The sequence below is a fragment of the Erpetoichthys calabaricus genome, chromosome 5, assembly GCF_900747795.2.
Source record: "Erpetoichthys calabaricus chromosome 5, fErpCal1.3, whole genome shotgun sequence".
NCBI lineage: Eukaryota > Metazoa > Chordata > Cladistia > Polypteriformes > Polypteridae > Erpetoichthys > Erpetoichthys calabaricus.
The window spans coordinates 3,450,001-3,471,860 of NC_041398.2; the positions used below are offsets into that span (position 1 = coordinate 3,450,001).

The 21,860-nt window shown below is 41.0% G+C and overlaps 1 protein-coding gene and 1 pseudogene across 2 annotated transcripts in view; one reads left to right on the plus strand and one right to left on the minus strand.

The window, feature by feature from the left end:
• LOC114652426 (E3 ubiquitin-protein ligase TRIM16-like) overlaps positions 1-21,860 on the plus strand; it is a 1,019,527-nt gene that overhangs the window by 331,022 nt on the left and 666,645 nt on the right. The gene's annotated exons all lie outside the window — the stretch shown is intronic.
• LOC114652555 (tripartite motif-containing protein 16-like) overlaps positions 1-21,860 on the minus strand; it is a 593,234-nt pseudogene that overhangs the window by 108,562 nt on the left and 462,812 nt on the right.

Sequence of the window (21,860 nt, forward strand, 5' to 3'; positions counted from 1 at the left end):
CACTTAAATAAATTATAACATTGATAACTCCTGACCCTACAACCACCGTTTAAAACTTTACTGCAGTCATCTGAAATGCAAATACATTTAGAGAGCAATGGTACAAAAAAGAAATTAAAGAATAAACTCTCTAAATATAGGAGATGGCGCCGTGTTGATAGCTAATGCAAGAATCACTCATTAAAAGTGCAATAGTTTAAGGGTTTGGGAGAGTCATAGAGTGATGGACTGTTATAACTGGAAGGGACCCTGGAGATAATACAGCAGGGTACGGGGTTTTATTTCTATATTATTTCTGATTTTATTTGGAAAATCAGTTTAGTTTTAGTTTTTCTTCATAGTGTATTTTTATTTTTTATTTAATATTTCAATGTTGTCTTTGTATATATTAGTTTGAGTTGTAGCCTTAGTTACTCTGATATGGTTTAATAGATATTATGGAGTTGAGCCACATCAGAACAGACATGTCCAAGATAAAGTAACGATATAATTATAAACCACTGCACAATGATAGAGAACAGGACTCATGTTAGCATTAAGCCTTCTAGAAACTTCTTTTTTATTAACCCCTTATGCCCTATAGGGTTTGTGACATTATTGTGCCTAAACTACTTATCCAAAAATGAATAGCCATTATTCTGCTTATGTAATATCAGAGCCGCAAATGCTTGAAGAGTAGCGAGTATAACACTCCAAATGTTTTAAAGAAAGTCTTTATATAAATAAATCTTTTGTTTCACATCAATATCACCTACGTAAACTCAAAACATTAGGCATTTCGGACAAATCGGATGGAGACTATATGAATCCAAAAGATCACAGTCGCATTTATAACAAACCAACATGTGACGAATTGTTAGTGATAATAATTTTGCAAGACAGAGATATCAAAGAGAGTAGACATTTGTGTATATCCAAAGGCAAAGCACAATTCATTATTTCTGTCAAATACATCGCCACATTCAGATCCTTTACTCTTTCCTTTTCTTTTCCCAGATGGTGAAACAGGATGGACGTACAATATGAAACAAACGCATTCTGCTAAACGAATATCACCCACACAATATTTCAGGTCAAAATTAGCGATATGATCCAATGTAGCGATATGACCCACTTCTGTCATCTCAACGTCTATCACAACATTACTTTATTAATGCGTATCTAAAAGTTGAAGCTAATTGTCTCTTCTTTATTAAATCAAATCAAGCAAAAATTAGAACGGAACATATGCCAGGTCTCATTGATCACATTCAAAATTCAGATATCAATAGTTCAGACAAATTCAAAATAGGTAAAGCAGTAATATTACCATCATCACATTAAGGTAGTCCACGAGCATTGCAACAGTTATATCTTAATGCAATGGCAATGTCCCAAACTATCGGTCAGTCAGATTTATTTATTTATTACAATGACGTGCAATCCACAGTGGCCAGAAATACGCAGATTCTTGAGAACAATGCCACCGGCTACATTGGCTGATGATGTAGATCGGTTTGTCTGTGCTGAAATTCCAATCGGAGAAACCTATCCTGAATTATCTACCAGTAGTCAAGAAAGGAGGCCGACAGCAGATTTAAGATGCACGTCTAAAGAGTGGGCCTTTATGGTCCTTGTTCCTACAATTCAAATTAAACAAACATATGCGAGCAAATCAAAATTCAGACAATTTCACCAACTGGCTACTAGACATTGGAAACTTTCAAATTCAAAATCTACCAACAAGAGAAGATTTATTAGAGAAAGAAACAATATTCACTCACAACTAGTTATTCGTTGTGTTATGTTTATTTAAAACCAAACAAGGATTCAAAGTTCAATGCAATCATAAAGAAAAGTTCATTCCAAATATTGTTTTTACTGAAGTTTTAAAGTCTATCCATCCATCCATTCTCTTCCGCTTATCCGAGGTCGGGTCGCGGGGGCAGCAGCTTGAGCAGAGATGCCCAGACTTCCCTCTCCCCGGCCACTTCTTCTAGCTCTTCCGGGAGAATCCCAAGGCGTTCCCAGGCCAGTCGAGAGACATAGTCCCTCCAGCGTGTCCTGGGTCTTCCCCGGTACCTCCTCCCAGTTAGACGTGCCCGGAACACCTCACCAGGGAGGCGTCCAGGAGGCATCCTGATCAGATGCCCGAGCCACCTCATCTGACTCCTCTCGATGCGGAGGAGCAGCGGCTCTACTCTGAGCCCCCCGGATGACTGAGCTTCTCACCCTGTCTTTAAGGGAGAGCCCAGACACCCTGTGGAGGAAACTCATTTCAGCCGCTTGTATCGCGATCTCGTTCTTTCGGTCACTACCCATAGTTCATGACCATAGGTGAGGGTAGGAACATAGATCGACTGGTAAATTGAGAGCTGAGCCTTGCGGCTCAGCTCCTTTTTCACCACGACAGACCGATGCAGCGCTCGCATTACTACGGATGCCGCACCGATCCGCCTGTCGATCTCACGCTCCATTCTTCCCTCACTCGTGAACAAGACCCCGAGATACTTGAACTCCTCCACTTGGGGCAGGATCTCGCTACCAACCCTGAGAGGGCACTCCACCCTTTTCCGGCTTAGGACCATGGTCTCGGATTTGGAGGTGCTGATTCTCATCCCAGCCGCTTCACACTCGGCTGCGAACCGATCCAGAGAGAGCCGAAGATCACGGCCTGATGAAGCAAACAGGACGACATCATCTGCAAAAAGCAGTGACCCAATCCTGAGCCCACCAAACCGGACCCCCTCAACGCCAAGTTTTAAAGTAATAGTGAAAATAATGCAAATTTAACAATTCCAAGGAAAAAAAGAAAAAACATTTTTATTTCCAGAAAAACAAACACAGGGTTGGCGAGTGAAGCGAACAGGGGGCAGAGGGCAGAGCCCCCTAGTTACAAATTAAAAACACAGAAGCTTTAGTTTTTAACCACTTTGCAAATGTATAGAATTTTTATCTAGCTACAAATGAACTTTAACTGTTGTTCAGTAGAGGTATGGCCAACTCAGCAGTTGTATGAGGCGTGTATCGCGTTAATGGCATACGACTTTACAAAAGCACACGCCAGTGCTTGACGCATAAAGCTTACCATAAATTAGCGCATGTGTATGGGTGCACACCAGCACTTCACCCCACAACCAAAAACAAACCTTTCCTTTCATTGTGCTTTTCGCAATTCCAATGCATATCAGTGAACTTTTGAACCTTAGGATCCCTCTGTTCCCTGCCCCATATTCCCCCCATCTAAAAATTGTTTAAAAGATACCAAAGTTATCTGTCAAAACAACAGAAAGTACTGTCAGTTCTGTTTGCTCTACTTCAACCACTGGCACAAGTAGTTAGTTAACAACACATTTTTCAGATATATAGAGCTAGTGAACCTCTTTATCAGTAAAAATAAAAAACCCTTCAAAGAAACATTTTATTTTACTAAAATATTTCTGCTGCACAAAATAACAAGTAAGTTTTTGTCAACAAAATTCAAACACCAGAAAAAAAACTGAAACGTCTGTCCAGTGTTCAAGCTAATAAATGACTTTTATAGGCCATGGAATTAATGTACTAGATATGGATAGACATGGGTTATGGGTATGAAAAATAAAAAAATAAAAGGACAAGTGTATCTGTGTGTCTATCTGGTTGATAGGTCTTTCTGATATACACTTGGTATAGGATTTGTAAAAGTCGTGCAGATGTTTGTGATCCACCATTTGTTGGAATGAAAAATGCAATGTATCTTGTTACTCCATGCATTGAAAATAATATTCCAATAGATGGTACAATCCAGACATGAATGCTAAACGATGATTGCTGAGATTTCAATATTTCTGAAATGGTAGCACAGCCAGTTTATTATTAACGGCTCAATTTAGGTGAAATGCGTCTGTGTTACAAACATATTTGTATAAACTCTATCTTGATATTTTTGCCACTACTCTGAGTCTACAGATGCTTTATTAAATGGCATTTAAGCCTGTGGAAATTTTAAATCTGGCTTTAATTTAGCATTCATTACTACGGCAAAGCAAGAGTCTTCAACTTTAATTTTCATTCTCATACAATTTCAAATGGCACAAGTTTTAAATATAACACCACGGTGGTTAACATCAAAGTTACACAGAAGACGTGTCCTGCTGCCCTAACATGGCTCTGCTAAGTGTGAATGTGAACAGACAATAGGGGTCGCAGGGCTATCCAAACGTGTGGGTGCCATGGGCACTGGCCAGGGGCCTCCGGAGCATAGCGGCCCACCATGTTTCTGATGCCTATGTATGTTTCTTATTTCTATCAAAATGGGGCCACAGCGCACTACTTTGCCTGGGGGCCTATGGTGCTATTAAGACGGCCCTGGGGATGGCAGATCAGTACCATTGTAATCGATACTTCAGTGCTCAGACTTTACTGATTTGGTATTGAGTACAACAGCTAAGAAGAAGAGGAGTAAGGCTGAGCTGGGGGCAAAACAAAGCAAGTGGTAGTATAGACCAAGGATACAGGTACATTCCCGATGAAAGAAGGGCCGCAATTGTGGACCATGCTCTCAATCATGGCTTTATAATGGCTGCAGCTCATCAAAGGGTGCAGCCAAATGTTGGGAGGACAACATGTCCTCAATCATTCAAACATTTTATAGAGACAGCAGATATGTAAGCCAGCAGTGTGCACTGTACTGTAATGCTGTATCTTACTGTAATGCTTCACTTTACAGAACTGCTGTTGATGGGCCAGGCCAGCGGGGAGTGAACATCACTAAGTGTGCTGCTAATTCAGAGCATGGCATGCTAACTCGTATTCCCATGATAGGACCGTGCGACACACCATATGCCCTTCCCTTCCTAGACACCCTCTAAAGGATCTCACCCCTGATGGTAAGAGGTGTCTGATTTGTGATGGTTTGGTAAAGTAATTGGTGATAATGTGAGTTCCCATCACTCAAACCCCATCAGGTAATGATTTGCGGCCCACTACAGGATGCTGATGGAATTCCTCCCACCCGATTACGCATTCCTTAACCCAACTGAGGAGTTCTATTCCCTATGGTGGTGGAAGATTTACGATTACCAGCCACGTATTCAGACGACCCTGCTGGATGCCATGAATGCAGCATATCACAACTTCACAGCCGGTCCAAAAAGATTCTTTCTGCAGCGTACTGTAAAGGAAGATATCCATTGTGATAAGGATGAGAATGTGAGGCCTGGCAGACAGGAACGCCAGGAGGTGTAGAAGGCATGTCTCCTGTGTTTCCATTTGTCATTTTGTGTTTTTATCCTGTGTGCTATGCAGTGCTGTAAAACCGTCTTGTCTTTTTCTGTTCTGTATTGTAAGGTTATGGTTGTCAACAAATGACAGCACAAGCAGTAAAAGTGTAAATGTGAATCCTGTCCAGTCACTTACTGTATAATCAGTCTCTCACATACAGTAATGTGTGACTCTGTGCTGTTGACATTAATATATCATACAGGAAAAGTGCCGCCTTGTGTACTTTCAACCTTCGCCATAGTTTCCATCAGGACATACTTACAAAGCACACTTTTATATTGACAATATGGCTGCACTTTGACTATCCTGCTTGTAGACAATGAAACAAGGCCTTGTCATTCTGATAGCACTGATATGTTACAGGCTTTTGACAGATAATCCTTTGTGTGATGCTGTTTGTATGAAATGTTCAGAGAAATGCACTTCTTGTTTTACAAACGTTAAAGATGATTTGAGAAATGTCCCAAAGCGACTGAGAAAAAGGGTAATATTACGTATTGGCATTTTGAATGCAAAGTGCAGAATGTGGTGGTACAGTGGTTGTGCTGCTGCCTTGTAGTAAGTAGATAAGGGTTCATGTCCCTGCATGGAGTCTGCATGTTCTCTCTGTGTTCATGTAGGTTTGCTACGGATACCTCCACACTTCAAAGACATGCAGGTTATGTGAGTTGGCATTGTTAAACTGGTCTGTGTGTGTGTTTGCCCTGTGATGGACTGGCACCCTCTCCAGGTGTTGTTCTTGCCTTGCACCCAATGCCTGCTGGGATAGACTCCAGCACATCCATTACCACTTCCTGGATAAGAAGGTTATGAAAATGGATGGATGGAATACAGAATATGTAGTTTAACCAGCAAAGGGCACAACTGAGTGTCATCCACTGCCTCCTGATTCGGACTCCCCGAATGGAAGGGTGGTGACTCCTTTTAAGCAAGACCTGGGATGACTTCTGGTGTCAAGGTGTAGCCCTTTGGGGCACTTCCAGGTCTGATGGAAGCTCCCTAAACTAGGGAGAGTTTCTTTCGGCAGCACCCTGTGGTGGCATGCAGGGACCCTGACCTGTCCCATGATACCCTGCAGGTGTCCAAACTGGGAACCGACCAGAGAAGCACTACCAACTGTGGTGTTGTGTGATTAACTGTCCAGTCCACTCACTATATGCCAGCTGTGCCCACTAGGATAGGAATCATTAGCCACTGTCCATTCATCAGGTAATCAGGTAAGACAGCACTTTCCAACCCAGTTGGAGCACCGGTCCTTCCTTGTCGCCTTTTGCAGAAGATAAATCCTGTTCTTAAGTACAAATTCATGCAGGAGTTTGTCTGTGAAGTAACCCAAATTTGATTTAACATAATGAACTATTATGAGGCAAACATCATTTCTCTAAGAATTCACAGAAAGCAACTCTGCAGTGGCAATGCAGGACTAAATGTTTACCAGATCAATTATTTTTCATTCTGTGCTGTTATTTTATCTTGTTTAAATATAACCTTTGATTTCTAAATACACACAGTGGACTTGGATTTGGTTACACTTTGCTGCTGCAGTTGGAGTCAGCCTGGTAATCTGTCGAAAGGATGGAGCAGCAGCTTACACACTTGGTTCATGTCATGGGATCAGCACACCACTAAATTGGCTAATTCTTCAAATTGCTTTGAATTATGAAATTGTAAAATAGATTGTGTAACTTTGAGGGTTTGTAGACAGAGACGTTTAGTCAAACCTGAGACTTTAGGCCCAGATTTGTTGTGAATTCCCCATTCTTGAGCTTGTTTCTAAATATCTTAAAATGACAGAAAACCAGATTTGTTATACAGTGTCTTTCATTGCAAATGCTTGAGACTACTTGTAAACAGTAATATTGGTAAGGCAGAGCAAAAGTAAAACGATGCCTCACACTTTTCACTTTAAACCTGAAACTGCACAGCAATTCCGTTCTTCAACCAGCATCAGGATAGATGGCTGCTGGCTTCAGGTGTTTTTCCACTGGAAGGGCACTGAAAGTAAAGACTACATTGGAATAGTCAGACATTTGGTGAAATCTTGGCAGCGTGTGAAAAAATTACAGGAGATGGACAGATGGGAAAAGAGCAGATATAACTGTAGTCGAGGGAGTAGTCTAAATTAAATGAAACAAACAACACATTTGAATTGTTCACTGGCACCATAATGCTAAACCAAAGACAAAGTCTGTTGCAAAACTTCTTACATTCATTCAAATTCTTGGCAGATTGTTTTGAGAAAGATTCAGAACTAGGATATCTAAAGCTATGTGTCTGTAAGACGCTAGGGGTCGCTGTTGCCCCTTTAAACCCAACAGACAGACGCACAGGACACAAGTTAAAAACACCAAGAAGTATTTTTTATTCTTTTTCTTTTTCTAAACAGTGCCCTACGCACCACAGCTACAATAAATCACCAAATAAACACAATTCTCAGGAAGCGTTGTCCACCTCCTCCTGAATCTGGCTTGCTTGCTGGGTCATCAGTAGTCCTTTATATAGTTCTTGACTTGGAAATGCTTCTGTTCTTCCTCCCACATGATTTGCCAGCACTTCTGGGTCAGGCGGAGAATTCAAGTTTTTCGTCAGCCCAGAAGTATTTCTGGATTTCTGTCCTCATGACTCCACAGTACTTCCAGGCTATAAGGGAAGCACGACTCCCCTGGTCCTTCCATAGCACCCACGACACCCAACAGGGCTGAGATAGCGAACTCCAAGTCCCAGGATGCCTTGTGGGAATCTGGGGCACCACTGTATTTCAGGTGAGCTGCCATCTAGCATCTTGGGGGAGGCAGTGTCCAAATATAGCTGCCTTCCCCCATCCTTCATTCTCAGGATGTCCTGGCCGGGTTGAGCTGCAGGCCATCCATCATTTGTAGGCCAGATGTGATGAATCACTCTCATCTCATCTCATCTCATCTCATCTCATCTCAAGTGACCGGCAATAGATATAGTAACCAGAAACATTGAATAGTTCCTGCTGTTGCCTCACCATCTGTTGTGATGTGAGATTTTACATATAACTTGATAAATATTTTGTGTTTATTTGTAATTTAGGCAAAGCAATGTAATTTAGTGTTTAGCCCCCCCACCCAACCCCCTTTACAACTGAGTCTCTTTGAATTTTATGACAGAGTTGGGAGAGGATGTGCCTTAAATCAGTTTGGCGAGTGTTTCTTGGCTAAAGTCTTTCAACCCCCGCAAGAAACCCAGGTTACGTTAACATCTGGTTTGGGGGCAGGTGTTAAGATGGTTTGGGGGCAGGTGTTAAGATGTTCTATTTCCCCCATTGGTCTGAAGTATGGCTGTTTGGAATTGGCTTGGATCAGAAGCTTTTAAGTAACATGATGTCCTATTGGCTCTAGGGGTTGGACAGAACATCTATAAATGTACTTGCTTAATCTCACAATCTTTCTCTCTTGCTAACTTGTGATGATGAAGACAACACAATGAAGAACACAGCTCAGCAGCCATATTGACCAGGCTTAAGGCCTGTTCTGAAGAAAGCTGACACCAATGATGCCTTAACTAGAGACATTTAGTAACTACAAGTCTGTGGGCTGCCTGAACTACATATCACCATTGTTATTATTTATGATTATTATCTTAAATTCTCTTGATTCACTAACACAATGTCTAACTTGTATCTCAGAATGGATGAATAGTAACTTCCATCCATCCATTTTCCAACCCGCTGAATCCAAACACAGGGTCACGGGGGTCTGCTGGAGCCAATCCCAGCCAACACAGGGCACAAGGCAGGAAACAATCCTGGGCAGGGTGCCAACCCACCGCAGGACACACACAAACACCAAGCATACACTAGGGCCAATTTAGAATCGCCAATCCACCTAACCTGCATGTCTTTGGACTGTGGGAGGAAACCCACGCAGACACGGGGAGAACATGCAAACTCCACGCAGGGAGGACCCGGGAAGCGAACCCGGGTCCCCAGGTCACCCAACTGCGAGGCAGCAGCGCTACCCACTGCGCCACCGTGCCACCCTGAATAGTAACTTTCTCAACTTAAATAAAGAGAAAACTGAAATCTTAGTGATTGGCAATAATGGATACAATGAAGCTATTAGAAATAAACTGGATACAATAGGATTAAAAGTCAAGATGGAGGTAAAAAGCTTAGGGGTAACTGTAATCTAAATTTTAAATCATATATTAATCAGATCACTAGGACAGCATTTTTTCACTTAAGAAACATAGCAAAAGTTAGACCTCTTATATCATTGAAAGATGCTGAGAAATTAGTTCACGGTTTAGTTTTCAGTTTGTTTCCAGTCGACTAGATTACTGTAACGCACTCCTCTCAGGATTGCCCAAAAAAGACATAAATCGTTTGCAACGAGTGCAGAATGCAGCTGCTAGAATCCTAACCAGGAAAAGAAAATCTGAGCACATCTCTCCAGTTTTGATGTCACTACACTGGTTACCTGTGTCATTCAGGATTGACTTTAAAATTCTGCTTATGGTATATAAAGCCTTAAATAATCTTGCTCCATCTTATATATCGGAATGTCTGACGTCTTATATTCCAAATCGTAACCTCAGATCCTCAAATGAGTGTCTGCTTAGAATTCCAAGAGCAAAACTTGACAGAAGTGGTGAGGCGGGGGGCCTTCTGCTGTTATGCACCTAAAATCTAGAATAGCCTGCCAATAGGAATTCACCAGGCTGATACAGTGGAGCACTTTAAAAAACTGCTGAAAACACATTACTGTAACATGGCCTTCTCATAACTTCACTGTCATTTAATCCTGATACTCTGTATATCCAATTCATTATAATAACTATTCATGGTGGCTCTAAAATCTGTACTAACCCCTACTCTCTCTTCTGTTTCCTTTTCCGGTGTCCTTTTGGTGGTGGCGCAATACTCTAAGTACCATGATGTTCCAACAATGATGGATGGATTAAAAGCCAGAAGTCTGTATGACCATCAGCATCAAGTGACTCCGTGAGAACCCTAACTACAAAGAGGACTATTTCATTTATGTTAGGAAGAATGCCCAGAGGGGACTGGGCGGTCTCGTGGCCTGGAACCCCTACAGATTTTATTTTTTTTCTCCAGCTTTCTGGAGTTTTTTTTGTTTTTTTCTGTCCACCCTGGCCATCGGACCTTACTCCTTTTCTATGTTAACTAATGTTGTCTTATTTTAATTTCTTATTTTGTCTTTTATTTTTCTTTTCTTCATTATGTAAAGCTACTTTTTATATGAAAATGTGCTATATAAATAAATGTTGTTGTTGTTGTTGTTATCAGTAATAGATTATTTTATGTGTAACTTAATTCCTGCTTGTCTTTTTACTACACCTAATTGCCTTTAGATATAGAAGGGAAGGTGGGGATAAGTTATCTATATCTATAAAGGAGAGTTGTGATCCGTGTGGCTGTGTTTGTGTGTTTGTGGAGGGACGGAGAGTTAAGGCAGGTGGGGGAGTCACGTGATCATCTCTTCTCCCATTCACCTCATTTCATTCACTTCATTTCACTCCGAGCTGAGCTCAGCAGCTGACGCGGTTAGTCCTTTCTCCTTTACTGATTTACTGTTTAGTAGACGCGGTACTTACGGAATTGTATTTTTTCCTTTTGTGTTTCTTAGTGTTTAGTAGACGCAGTGTGCCGGTGCTCCCGGCGGTGTTGCGGTTTACTGTTACTTTCTACTTTGTTTTTGTACTTTAGTGTTTAATAATAAATAATAATAATTCATTACATTTATATAGCGCTTTTCTCAGTACTCAAAGCGCTAAAATAGTGAGTGATACTTAGTTGATAGCAGTGAAGAAGCAGCACAGCACAACGGAGCCAGTAGGACAGGCAGGTGTGGTAGCGTAGGTGAGCGGCGATAGCAAGCAGCAGGAGGAGGAAGCAGGATTTGGATGTTCCAATACACAGCTATAAACAGTAACACTTGGTAATTTCAGGCGTGATCGCCCCGGAGCCATAAGCCAGGTTAGTATGAACATCAGATCAGTTCCCGGTCGTAGGGTACTGTAAGATGAAACAGGAGCAGATCAGCATAGCGAATATAATCACGGAGACAGATCATCCCGAGGTGCTAGATCGCCAGGTACAAAGAAATGTTCGTAGGTCTCGTCCCGTGATCCACAGACTCAGCTGTTCCCAGTAAAGTGGAGTCCATAAAATCTGTAAATATTAAGCCAAATCCATGCAATTCGAGTCGGCTGTATCCACGAACTATACGTAAAATAAACGAAGTAAAACAAGCGTAAGAAAGTGCAGAATTAAGGCGAATTTTGCGAAAAGTGTTGTTAACAGGGAGGAGCGGCAACAACAAGCGTGCGCCAGCGTCCTCTCACCTGCTATAATAAAGCAGTTATAATAAAGAAGTTTAGTAGACTTTTACTTTATCTCATTTAGTGTTCTTCCCGGCGGTGTTGCCGTTTTTTAGTGTTAGTGTCTACTTAGTGTTTGTGTTTAGTGTTATGGAAGGAGTGATCTTACCACTGTCAGATTTTGCAATGAATGAGTTGGTAAATAATGATTATTTATCAACAGATCACATGAGCAAATTCAACAAAATTTTAGCTGCGCATACGATTTTCCAACCTCAAGAGGTTTTGCAAATGCGGACTCCTGACATACCTATAATGCCCATTCCACAAAATGCAAAACATATTCAAATATTACCTTCTTCAGCTACTGAACGAGTGACTCACTGGGTGTGTACCTATTATGATGGTGCTGTAATTCATGTCTATGACAGTTTAAACGCTGATTAAAAAAAAATCAACCTCACCGAAGAGCAGCTTCGTTTCTTTCGTGCTTTGTTTCCTTACAAACCTCCCATAGTTTATGAAGACACACAGCAACAATTAAATCAAACAGATTCTGGTACATCTATATAAATAAAAATGTAAATGTTCGTTTGTTCAAAACCTTAAATCTCCGAAAGTTCTTCACCAATTGCTTTGAAATTTTGACACGACGTTGCATTCAAATACGCGCGTGTTTTTATATACATATTATATAGATGTCACACCTGTGACAGGTAAAAACATGCTTTTTTTGAAAACACAGCGCCATCTGTTGGACGTAAACGCAACACAAGGCATACTAAATATTTTACGATTCTATTTCAATGTTTCGATCAAATACATTTGTAAGTACGTGAATAAAGGCAGCGACATGGCAGTTTTTGGCGTGCAACCAGAAAGAACTGATAGGAATGCGGTCATACATATCGATGAAATCACACAGTATTAGGCTGGAAGATAAATAAGCAGCAATGAAGCTGTATGGCGAATTCTTTCATTTCCCATACATGAACGAAGTCCAGATGTTGTTCACTTAGCAGTACATCTAGAAAATGGACAACGCGTTTATTTCACAGCTGGAAATTTGCAACAAATATCCCTGAATCCACCGGCTACAACGTTAACTGTTTTCTTTACTTTATGTCAAAATGACGCGTTTGCGAAAACGCTGCTGTATTCGGAAGTGCCTACGTATTACACATGGAATGCGAGTAGAAAATCATTTGAACAACGCAAACGAGGAGAGCGAGTCAACGGACAACCTGCCATATTCAAAGAAACTACGATAGGCAGACTGTACACCGTGCATCCCAATCAAGACGAATGCTTCTTTGTTCACATGCTGTTGGTAAATGTGCCCGGTCCAACGTCTTTCCAGCAATTGAGAATTGTCAACGGCATTACACATGCCATTTTCCGACGTGCATGTCAAGCTCTGAATTTATTGGAGAACAACCAACACTGGGATGTATACATTAATGACGCATGCAACACGTCACATCCAAATCAAATTCGTGCATTGTTTGCAATCATATTGACCGCCTGCTCTCCTTCATCTCCAACACAGTTATGGGAGAAATATAAATCGCACATGCCTGAAGATATTTTCCGTCGAATACGCAAGTAAAATTCAAATATAAACATGGATTTCACAGCAGACATCTACAACTAAGCGTTGATAATGATTGAAGATTTGTGCTTAGAAATCGTGAACAAAGTTCTCAATCAATTGGGAATGCCATCAGCGAATCGATCTGCTGCTGCTTCGTTCGATGTAGAATTATGCCGTGAACAAAATTACAACATGAGTAATCTTTTGTCGTATGTGCAATCAAATATTCCTAAGCTAACGCTTCAGCAAAAAGGCATTTACGATCAAATGATGCAAACTGTCAATAACGGTGTTGGAGAAATCTGGATTTTGTGAATGAGCTATTCTTGCGGCCAAAAACAAAGACGTCTATGAACTTAACAATATTATTCAGTCTAACATTCTGCACAGACAATGGAACAACAAAAAATATTGTATACCCACAAGCATTGTGAAATTAAACGTATTAGAAACGTGCACTTTGTCTTTTCTTTCTTTTCCATTTAACCAGACTGAGCCACAGCAAGGCGTGGCCGGGTACAGCTGTATATGTATATATATATAATATACACTATATATATACACACACACACACATATATACAGTATACATACACATATACATCTATACTAATAAAAGGCAAAGCCCTCACTGACTCACTCATCACTAACTCTCCAACTTCCCGTGTAGGTAGAAGGCTGAAATTTGGCAGGCTCATTCCTTACAGCTTACTTACAAAAGTTAAGCAGGTTTCATTTCGAAATTCTACACGTAACGGTCATTACGGTTGACAACGTCCGCCATGTTAAACTTTCTTATTTATGGCCCCATCTTCACGAAATTTGGTTGGCGGCTTCCCTGCGCTATAACCGATACCGATGTACGTACTTATTTCTGTGGTATGACACCACTGTCGGCCGCCATATTGAACTTTCCAACAGTCTTTGTTACTTAATGGGCCCATCTTCAAGAAATTTGGTACGCGGGATCCCAACGCTAACTGAATCCTACTTACGTACATATATACGTGCATAGCCTGCAGCTTGGTCCACTCTCTGAATCCTCCAGGCACTCCTGAGCATAATCTAATTTTGAAGGTTGGGGCACCAATAATGTTACTGAGAAACTTACAGCCACCGAAACTTTGTAATGGCACGAGACTTCAGGTCACATGCTTGCAAAAGAACCTAATTGAGGCAACTATTTTTACTGGCGGTGGCTCAGGGGAGAGAGTTTTTATTCCTCGCATCCCCGTTATACCCTCTGATCTCCCATTTCAATTCAAACGCCTCCAATTTCCAGTAAGGCTCTGCTTCACAATGACAATTAATAAGTCTCAGGGACAGACCCTACAAAAGGTTGGCATTGATTTGAGGCAAGATTGCTTTTCACATGGCCAACTATAAGTTGCATGCTCAAGAGTAAGCTCAGCGCACAGCTTGGTCATATTACAACCGGTGGGGCGAACTGACAGTGTGGTATACAAAGAGATCCTTAACAAATAATTATTGGTACATTTTCCCTCAGTTTATTATTTAAAATTTATAAGCAGTACTTCACCGCTGCGAAGCGTGGGTATTTTGCTAGTATACTATAATCCCTTATAACCAGTGGTAAATCTGTGAGATTAGGCATTCTGACAAAGGCTACATATTAATAATACAATAGGGGAAAGTAGAGCAATATATTACTCTACCAAGACAATACACCATCTAAATTAAAGTGGCTCCAATGGAAGAGCCACAATACATTCAAGCTGGGGTAGACAAGGATTTTTGTCAGGGGCATCCCTTTTATTCAAAGCAAACCTGCTAGAATATCTTGGTGATAGAGAGAGCAGAAGTTAGTGTCTTCTAAAAAGGAAGTGTCAGTATTCTGTCAGTCAGGACAGCACACAATAATGGTGATCGAGACCATGGGGGACTATCAAGAAAATTTTACAACATCCAGAAAAACAGAAGACAGAAGATGGTCATCAACTGGAAAGATGTGGCCACGGTAAGGTTTTATGGGTGAGCTAGTCCCAGGACATATCATGGGTCCGATCTTTTCTGTTTTGTATAGAACATATGGAATTGGTGATAAATGGCAATATATTAAACCGGAATTCTTAATGAATTGCAAAAACTAAAAATGAACAAAATATTATCACAATGTGACATAAGTATTGTGATAATAACACGTTGTGTTGTTAACGGTAAATCCCACCCTTACCAAGTACCACATTGAGTGCCATGCTTTCTCGTAAGTTGAGAGACAATGAAGAGTCTGCTTTATGTGCCTTAAGGCTTTTTTTGAAAAGTCGTTTTCTTTGTAGGACTATTTGCAACTAAGAGCAAAAATATTTATTCATTCATTTTTTTTCATTTTCCACCGCTTATCCTGGACTGTGTTTCGTAGGCAACAGTCTTAGCAGTGACACTGCTTTGTCCCTTTCCCAAGCCACATTTGCCAACTCATAAGGTGGAATCCAAAGGCATTCCCTCGCTATCTGAAAGATATAATTCTTCCAGCAATCCCTCATCCTTTCCCAGGATCTCCTCCCAGCTGGTCATGCCTATAAAACCTACACAGGGAGGCATCTGTATCAAATGCCTGAATCAACTCAATTGGCTCCTCTCGATACCCATGGTCAGCGGCTCTACTCCGAGCCATCTTCCGGATTCTGCTTTTCTCACCATACCTCTAAAGGAGAGCCCAGGCACCCTACAGAGAAAGCTCATTTCAGCCACTTGTATCCGCAATCTCATTCTTTTGATGAATCCCCAAACCTCATGACCATCTATCCACCTTCATGTCCCAGTTATCCAGGGAAGGGCAGCTGGCCAAAGATGTGAACAATTCCTGAAAAGGGCACCTGTCCATTGCAGTATGTACATATGTACATTACACTGTAATTATGTTGTTTCCACTGTAATTATGTTGTTGGACTTAAGTGCAGTATTTAACACCATTGACCATTCTATTTTACTGCACAGGCTAGAAAATGATGTTGGGCTTACAGGCACCGTGCTCGCTTGGTTTAGTTCTTACTTATCAAATCGATTCCAATATGTACGGAAATGTGCTGACAGGACTCCATCATTATTCACAGAAGTTCAATATGGTGTCCCGCAGGGCTCAGTACTGGGACCTTTACTGTTTTCACTTTACAGGCTTCCACTGGGATCTCTCATTAGGAAACATCATGTTTAATTTTCACTCGTATGCAGATGACACCCAGTTATACCTTTCTTTTAAATCAAATGAAGTTTCTCCGATGTTGTCTTTAATTAGTTGTGTTAGTGAATTAAAGAAGTGGATGAATGAGAACTTCTTGTCTTTAAACACTGATAAAACAAAGATGTTAATTGTTGGAGGGAATGACGCTGACCACAACAATATTTTGTCATCATTTAACTTAGTTGGAATCCCCATTAATTTTACTGAATCAGCTCACAATCTAGGAGTTAACTTTGACTCTAGCATGTCATTCAAAGCGCATATTACAAAGTTGTCCAAATCATGTTTCTTCCATCTTAAAAATGTTAGGAAATTATGGCGCTTTCTAAACAGGAGATATTAATTCCTGCATTTATTTCTAGTAGGATTGACTACTGCAATGCGGTGTTCACTGGATGTTCAAACTGTTCTTTATTCAGCCTCCAGTTAATCCAAAATGTGGCTGCAAGAATTATTACAAGAACAAGAAAATACAAACTCATAACTCCAGTTCTTAAATCCTTACACTCGCTCCCGGTTAAGTTTAGGGCAGATTTCAAAATCCTCCTTTCAAACATATAAAGCATTAAATGGCAGAGGTCCCGCTTACTTGTCTGAACTTATCATGACTTACAAACCTGAGCGCACATTAAGATCTCAAGATGCCGGTCTGCTTAGGATTCCAAGGATTAATAATATAACAGTGGGAGGTTGAGCTTTTAGTTACAGGACCCCCCTAAAGTGTGGAATGGTCTGCCTGCTACTATAAGAGATGCCCCTTCGGTCTCAGCTTTTAAATCCCGGCTGAAGACTCACTACTTCGGTTTAGCACACCCTGACTAGAGCTGCTGATTAACTGTTCAGACTGCATCTCTGTTGTTAGTCATTAGCACTAAAACATAAGTAACATGACAGTTAGAATTGGATACTAACCCTCACCTATTCTGTTTCTCTTCTCGGTACTCAAATGTGGCACTTGGTGCCACAGCCCACCTGCCAAGTTGTTTTGCATGCCTAAGGTAAAGTCATCCCTGATGGAGGATCGCAGGAATCGTGAGAAAGAGGGGTCCTTTCATCGGATTGGCTGGCCCAGCACTGTTTCAGCTGTGGAATGGCCAAATGGGGGAGGCCGCTTGATGGATGAGGTCTCCAGGACTCTAAACAAATCCAAATCTTATTATGTGATATCATCTACTGTTAAATTCTGCTCTGTACTTCTAAAATTTTTATTTTTATACTGTATTGAGGATTTGTTCTATTCTGTGTATTGTATTGTATTGTATTGACCCTCTTCTTTTGACACCCACTGCACGCCCAACCTACCTGTAAAGGGGTCTCTTTTTGAACTGCCTTTTCCAAGGTTTCTTCCATTTTTTCCCTACAAGGGTTTTTTGTTTTTTGGGAGTTTTTCCTTGTCTTCTTAAGAGAGTCAAGGTTGGGGGGCCGTCAAGAGGCAGGCCCTGTTAAAGCCCAATGCGGCACTTCTTGTGTGATTTTGAGCTATACAAAAATAAATTGTATTGTATTGTATTGTGGACATCAGGGGTGTTCAAGCTCCCCAAACACCCGACACAAAGGCTTGGACACAAATGTAAAAGCACTAAGAGCCTTTATTGTGTGTAATTCTTTACAGGCCAACGTTTTCCCACAGCACAGCCACAAGTACAACACAGTACCGAGCACAACTCTTCTGTCTTCTTCTCTTTCTCAGTCACTGCCTCCTCTGCTGCTATCGCAATCTTTGTCTTCCTTCCTCCTGACTCCAGCTCGTCTTTGTGAGGCAGGCCGCTTTTTTTATCTTCCACCCCGGGGTACTTCCAGTGATCTGAAAGCACTTCCAGGTGAGACAGAAACCCCATGACATACGGCTCACCAGACCCTGCAAGACACCCTGGTGGCACCCATGTAACCCAACAGAGTTAAGGAACTCCATGTCCCATGATGCCCTGTGGGAATCTGAGGCACCGCTGCAATTCAGGGGGGCTGCCAGGGGAGATAATGCCCTGTCCACACTCTCTCCCCTGGTCCTTTCATTCCAAGAACATCTCAACAGGGTAAGGCTGCCAGCTGTCCCTCACAATATGTATAATTATGTATTTTGTTTAGGTAATAATATGCTACGGAGTCCTGTGAGACACATTAATTGGTTTATGTGGGTTTGACAATGCTGTATAACATCTTCCCATAACCTTTTCTTTAATAGAATTTTGTAAATTCAGCCACTTATACAGTATATTGCTATCTAGTGGTAAATATTATTCATTACAATTATACTCAAATTTTCAAGATTACACTAATGAAAACATCAGTTCAAAATGTTTCAGTTACAAAAGTGCACAGATGGTATGAGTGCATTCTATATCTAATCATTTATCATTTCATAATCAATATTTACAGATCCAAAAAGAACTGTGTAGCTTGGCAAAAAGTAACCAATTCAAATATTTCTTTATCTCAACCTTATCTCAATCTCAACCAATCTTCTTATTAAGGTTTATTTTAATTGATATCTGCTTAACTTGTTGCATTACTTATTATTCTTGGAAATGAGTGGTCGAGTCTTACAGTTTTATTAATATATGTGATTTAGGATACCACCATCTAGCTATATAAAATGCTATAAGGTCTATCCTTCTATCATGCAATTGCTCATGAACTAATGGTGCTAGAACCCTGATTTTGTTCTTAGGCCTATTATGTGATATGTTCTGGAAATTATAAAAAATTAGGTACTGGCAATCTGGTGGTCATAAAGAACGGCAAAGTGACCTGAGGTTGTGTGTTTATGGCATAGTGATAGAAATAATGATATCTACTGAGTGTCAAGCAAGTCACAAAAGGCAATTCAGTGATAAAGAATGAGAAATAATAAGAAGATATGACACTGAAGCACATAGACAAGCTAAAAGCAATCCTGAATATAACCTAATAAGTTCTTTTAGGTAGCTGCAACCTGGTGGCCATTTTATGTGTGGCCAGGAAAGTTTATTGAAATAAAAGCACAATCCCCATAGCAAGGTCGTTTATTGATAATCCCCCAGGACACAGTGCATATGTGTTCAGCATCCATAATCAAGTGTAAATATTGTGTTTACTGATCATTAATCTTAAATAAATAAAGGATGACATAAGTGACCTGTATACCCACTACCTGTCCAATTAACCCTATCCCCTCACATCTCCTTCAGGCCATCTCCCCCTTACTCATTCCTGCAACTACACACATCATTAACACCTCACTCAGCTCAGGCACATTTCCTACCATCGTCAAACACGCTCTGATAACCCCACTCCTCAAAAAACGAACACTCCATCCATCCCAAGTTAACAATCACTGGCCTTTCTCTCTCCTTTCCTTTCTTTCCAAAATACTTGAATGTGTTGTTTCTAAATAGGTCTCTTCTATCCTTGTACAGAATGAATTGCTCAGTACCAACCAGTTCAGCTTCAAGTGCAATCATTCAACTGAGGTGGCTCTACTGACTGTGGTTGACCAACTACAACTTGCTAGAGCTTCCAACATTTTATCAGTGCTGATCCTGCTAGGCCTCTCGTCTGCCTTTGATATGGTCAACCACGATATCCTCGTTGCCACCCTTTCTGACCTTGGCATCACTTGATTCTCTCAAATGGTATGAGTCCTGCATCTCAGGGAGATCCTACAGTGTGTCCTGGCGAGGACAACAACAACAACATTTATTTCTAGAGCACATTTTCATATAAAGTGCTTTACATGATGAAGAAAAGAGTAAGAATTAAAATAAGAGAACACTAATTAACATAGAATAAGAGTAAGGTCTGATGGCCAGGGAGGACAGAAAAAACAAAAAAAAAAAACTGCAGATGGGTGGAGAAAAAAAATCTGCAGGGGTACCAGACCATGAGACCACCTGACCAGCCCACTCTGGGTATTCTACCTAACATCAATGAACAGTCCTCTTTGTATTTTAGGGTTCTCATGGAAGGACTTGATGATGATGGTCATGTAGACTTCTGGCTTTTAATCCATTAATGTAGGAACATCACGGTGCTTGATTAGGTGGTGGTGGCGCAGGTCACAACCACAGAAAACCAGGAAAAAAACAGAAGAGAGAGTAGGGGTTAGTACGGATTCTAGAGCCACCATGAATAGTTATGATGATTAATTGAACATACAGAGTATCAGGATTAAACTAAAGTGAAGTTATGAGAAAGCCATGTTGAAATAATGTGTTTTCAGTAGTTTTTTAAAGTGCTCCACTGTATTAGCCTGGCGAATTCCTACTGGCAGGCTATTCCAGATTTGAGGTGTATAACAGCAGAAGGTCGCCCGCCTCACCACTTCTTTTAAGTTTTGCTCTTGGAATTCTAAGCAGACACTCAGTTGAGGATCTGAGGTTGCGATTTGGAATATAAGGTGTCAGACATTCCGATATATAAGATGGGGCGAGATTATTTAAGGCTTTATAAACCATAAGCAGAATTTTTAAGTCAATCCTGAATGATACAGGTAACCAGTGTAGTGACATCAAAACTGGAGAGATGTGCTCGGATTTTCTTTTCCTGGTTAGGATTCTAGCAGCTGCATTCTGCACTCATTGCAAACGATTGATGTCTTTTTTGGGTAGTCCTGAGAGGAGTGCGTTACAGTAATCTAGTCGACTGAAAACAAACGCGTGAACCAATTTCTCAGCATCCTGTTTCACTCCTGGGGAGCTCCCATCTATCGTTTTGAGGGAGGCAGTGTCCTTGAAAATCTGCCTTCCCCCATCCTTCCGTCACAGGGGTGTCCCCGCCGGGTTGACTTGCCGGCTGTCTCTTACACCGGATGAGTGCTTTTTTATTTTTAATGTTCAAATAGTTTAATTGTATCGTCACTGTTCTGAGCCTGTTTCTCACAAATATCTCACCAGGCCACATTGCTGCTTTGCAGTAAGGAGACTGTGGAAGATTTTGGGTTCGCTTCCCGGTTCCTCCCTGTGTGGATTGCGCTTTGAGTACTGAGAAAAGCGCAATATAAATGTAATGAATTATTATTATTATTATTGTTTTCAATTTGTGAAAGTAACCTCCATACAATGCTAGTTTTAGTCATCTTTTGGTATTCTATATTGTTGTAAACTGTCCACAAGGGGCATGGGCTTATGGGATTCTTGTGTCACAGTGTGTCTGTTCATCTCAAAATGCGTGAGCAGAAAGTGTGTTGGTTTTGAAAGGACCTTACTGCCAATCTTATGGAAAAAATGTAATTGATATTTTTTAATGGTACTCAATACCAAATCAGTAAAGTTTGCACACTGAAGTATTGATTCCAATGGTACTGATCTGCCATCCCCAGGGCCATCTTAATAGCATCATAGGCCCCCCAGACAAAGTAGTGCGCTGTGGCCCCATTTTGATAGAAATAACAAACATACATAGGCATCAGAAACATGGTGGGCCGCTATGCTCCTGAGGCCCCTGGACAGTGCCCATGGCACCCATACGTTTGGATGGCCCTGCGATCCCTATCGTCTGTTCACATTCACACTTACCAGAGCCATTTTAGGGCAGCAGG